The following is a 4,420-nucleotide window of genomic DNA, read 5'->3' as shown; positions in this document are numbered from 1 at the left end:
CGTGGCGCGGGGCGCGGACAGCGGAGGGAGCGCGCTGCGGGCGGAGGGTATTTAAATCGGCCGCCGCCGAGACCGAACCCAGTTCCCTCTGAGCAGCCATAGCGTACGGATCTCCGTGCCGGCACGTTCACAGGAACTCAGTCCGTCAGTTCACCTGATGATGGCGACATGTATGATCGCTGAAATATTGTGCCCGTTGGACACTGTAGACCGGCAGTACACCCGTGGATATTTTGATTAACGACAGTGCAATTTCACTGCAAGGTAAACTACTTCTGACAGCAATAAATACGCCACCACCAATTGAGTTTAATCTGTCCTTTCCGTTAGGTCGTTTGAAAAAAATTCGGCTGAACTTACTTCCAGCATTATCCAGCTTTCCGTACCTATAACTATTTGAGCTTCAGTGCTTTCTATTATGGCTTGGAGCTCAGGTTCTTTGCCAACACAGCTACGAAAATTTACAACTACAACAGCGATTGTTTCTGCAACTACCTTAGTGTGTTTTATCTCCCCCTTTGTAGACGGACACCCTTTCTGTGGTTTCCTGAGACCCTCTAACGTAAACAATCGCCCAATACCTTCCACATAGACCCCGCTTCCTGTGCGTATTGGCCTCCTAACCTATTAAGCGGAACTCGTAAACTCACACCCGATGTCGCATTTTCTGCTGATGCATCTTCTCTGAAGCCAAACTGCTGCTCTAAACGCAAACTGGTTGCTAAAATGTGTTGTTACTCTGTTACTGACAGCCTGCTCAGAAACTCACAACATGTATAGTACGGTAATTTGTCTGCTGTTATTACTCGTTAATTATACTTGAAATCGGACGCAGAATTTTTTCCTTAAATGTTGGAAGTTCTGTTTAGGACAACACCTTTTTTTCTTATCGTAATAGGTATTGCGAACCAACTCTTCAGTTGTTATTGTTTCATTTGGATGAATTTGCTGTCGACGGAAATATATGAATAACCTGCAAATTACAACCGATGTTAAAGCGCAACTAAAATCCGACCTTAATCGAAGCGTAGGCCGAAGTTGTGCCTGGACGCTCTTCGGAGGAGAAATTCGAGGAGTTCCACTCAATTAGGCGGAAACTTAGCTTGGCACAATGTCGGCGTGGAAGATTTATGAAAGCAATGCACGCTCTTGCCTTCATCATCTGAGGCTATTGTTATTATCTCCTCCATTGCTAATACGAGTACAAAAAAATGCGAGGCGTTCTTCCATCAGTTGAGTGCGTCAAAGACAGACATAACATGGATCTTCTTTCTTATGCTGTCAAAACCATGCTTAGCCATTTAAAGGCTGTTTGAGAGGAGGTTTACTATCTTTTGGTTAAAAAAATCGATTTTTTTAATTGCATTTTTGGATCCATAAAAGTGTTTAGAGTCCACCCCTGAAACGGTTTTTCCGAATACGGAACGGATATGTTTGTTATTCGCGGTTGAACAAAAAAATGTACCTGCCTGAAATCGGCCTTTTCCACGCACCAGTTTTTTTTTTCCATCGGAGGACGAGTTTTTGTACCGGTGCTTCTGAGGAAACACACAAAATTCAAATGGAAGTTTGAACGTGTGTTTGGAAGTTAGCCCCCAAGCATTTTTATTCTGGTGGGAAGACTGTGGGGATTGTGACTTTCCTGGCAGTGAGCAGTTTCAACGAAGGGTATTCAGCAATTCTGAAGACCATGACAACGATGGACTTCACTCTGGGGCTCTATTCGACGCAGTTCGCCAAGCATTCGGACGCTCACCGGATTCAAGCAGCCGAAAAACCGCTTGTCACCGGCCGTACGAGCGGCTCTGGAACAGCGCAGGATGGCCCAGATCGAGCAAAACGCCCTCTATGAGGAAAAGGAAGGACTAGTTTGTGGATACGGAATGGCAGGTTGAACGTAAGTTGCGTAATATTGCATTTATATGTAGTCAAAACTTCAAACGCATTTTTCTCGAAATGACTTTTTTATTGCGCGGTATGGTAACTTCAAATCTACTGAATCGATTGGTATGATTCTTTGTTTCCGACGAAGCTAACTAAATTGTCTAGGAGTTGCACCACTTTTATTTCGATCCACCAACTATAAATAGTTTTACTTGGCCGACGAGAAAAATCTATGAAAAAACCCTATTTTTTCAAATGGTCGCCATTTTGTTTCCTACGCTCCACATAACTCACGCGAGGCATAACTCCTAAAGAATCTTACACACTTCGCTAGCGTCAGCTCAATTTTGATTTCAGACGAGCCGGCTGACCTGTGACATACCGCGCGTGGAGGTCTATATCGAAATTTTGTTACGTTACAACGGCACTTGCGCCTTTGTTCTTCGACATTTTCGGTCGAAAAAATTCCAGTTTGTAGTGTAAATATCCATAAACATTTTGATCAAATTTGACATTGATATCTATAACAAATCCTGAGAAAAAACTTCTCAAAGAACATGTGTTTTCGGGCCAAAGATAGGAAACCTGCCCTTAAGACATTGTTAGTTCCTTTTAATACATCTACAGGGAGTGACAAAATTACAGCAACAGACTGGGAGAAGCCGCAGAGGGTGTCTTAAAGAACAAATTAAAACACATCTTCGGGAACGTCATCCAACGATGCGACATGGCGTCTTAGTTAGAGGGGCCAACAACACGACCGCGGGCAACAATCGGCAGCAAATTTCTTACTCTCATTTTGGCTTTTCCAACTTTTTCGACAGCAATGCTTTGACTTAGTTTGGATCTTTGATACCCTCTGGTTTTTTAACATAGTGGTTCTTTCCCATTCTTCAAATCTCGCTCGCCTCTCTACTTTTGTTAATCGACTTGTTAAACACCCTTGAAGTTTATTCATTACTACTCTCTGATCCAAAGTAATGTTTGCAGCCTCAGACACGAGTATTATTGTTGTTAACTACTCAAGCAATCTAATAATCTCTCTCTCACCTTAATTCGAAACTACAGTATTTTCTTACCGTCCTAAACTTCCATTTAATCCCTGTAGTCATTGACGCTGTAACAGCCTTTTGTACACTGGTTACAAGGAAGAAAAATTCGGAGGTATTTGTCACCAGGAGATCTAATGTTGCTTGCAGGGCAGCACAAGGACAGAAAAACTTAACTTACAGACGGTGGAGGACGAAAGTGTAGGTATGTCATATCTTTACTAACAATGGATGAAGAACTGTGGATGTTGAAAGACGAGGGCCGGCCACTGTGGCCGAGCGGTTCTAGGCGCTTCAGCCAGGAACCGCGCTGTTGCTACGGTCGCGGGTTCGAATCCTGCCTCGGGCATCGGTGTGTGTGATGTCCTTAAGCTAGTTGGGTTTAAGTAGTTCTAAGTCTAGGGGACTGATGACCTCAGATGTTAAGTCTTATAGTGCTTAGAGCCATTTGAACCATTTTTTAAAAGACCTGGGACAGATAGGTTCCGCGGCTCCGCCACAAGCCCTACCACACCATTGCGAGGAAGTAAGAAAACTGTTCTCGAATTGAAGACCGCCTTAGATTTCCTGGCTCATACTCTGCGTCTGTCTTTTGTGATTACTTTTCAGCCTTTAATTTATTTTTGTGTGGCATTATTTTATCTACCTTATTTTTCAAAATTTTATTTTGAATAACTGTGATCTTCCATACAACTTGAACTAGGCACTTCATTCTCACACTTCTTTTTTAACAGGGACACGGAGTCGTTATCAACGTTATTTGCATCTGCTGGGTTACGGTATATGCAACGTTTTATGGGATATTTGACGTAATTTACCAACAATGGGGGTCGCGACGTTCGTATCACGGTTTTAGTACAGATTTCGTACGCTTGTAATAGTCCGTTAGGACAACATAAAGTGCAGTAGTAAGGCGTACTACGTAGGTGATTTCGAATCCAAGAGGAGCATAACGCTTATCCCAATATATTTATTCGTTAATGAAATTTGTAATTAAAAATATATCACTTTTTCAAGCCGACAGCTCAATTCATGGAATCAATACTAGAAATAAGAATAATCTTCACATGGATTTGAAGTCACTTACTCTTGTAGAAAAGGTGTGCATTATTCAGGAACACACATTTTCAATATGAAACTTCCTGGCAGATTAAAAATGTGTGCCGGACCGAGATTCGAACTCGGGACCTTTGCCTTTCACGGGCAAGTGCTCTACCAACTGAGCTACCCAAGCACGACTCACGCCCCCTCCTCACAGCTTTACTTCCGCCAGTACCTCGCCTCCAACCTTCCAAACTTCGCAGGAGAGCTTCTGTAAAGTTTGGAAAGTAGGAGGCGAGGTACTGGCGGAAGTTAAGCTGTGAGGACGGGGTGTGAGTCATGCTTGGGTAGCTCAGTTGGCAGTGCACTTGCCCGCGAAAGGCAAAGGTCCCGAGTTCGAGTCTCGGTCCGGCACATAGTTCTAATCTGCCAGGAAGTTTCATATC

At 43.3% G+C, this 4,420-nt stretch overlaps 1 non-coding gene across 1 annotated transcript; it reads right to left on the bottom strand.

The window, feature by feature from the left end:
- Window positions 1-4,093: 4,093 nt before the first annotated feature.
- Window positions 4,094-4,168, bottom strand: Trnas-uga. Its single transcript has one exon. It is a non-coding gene; the product is annotated as a tRNA-Ser (tRNA).
- Window positions 4,169-4,420: the final 252 nt, after the last annotated feature.

This window comes from Schistocerca americana, chromosome 1 (genome assembly GCF_021461395.2).
Source record: "Schistocerca americana isolate TAMUIC-IGC-003095 chromosome 1, iqSchAmer2.1, whole genome shotgun sequence".
NCBI lineage: Eukaryota > Metazoa > Arthropoda > Insecta > Orthoptera > Acrididae > Schistocerca > Schistocerca americana.
The sequence above is the reverse complement of the archived record's forward strand: the minus strand, read 5'-3'. Positions and strand labels throughout refer to the sequence as shown.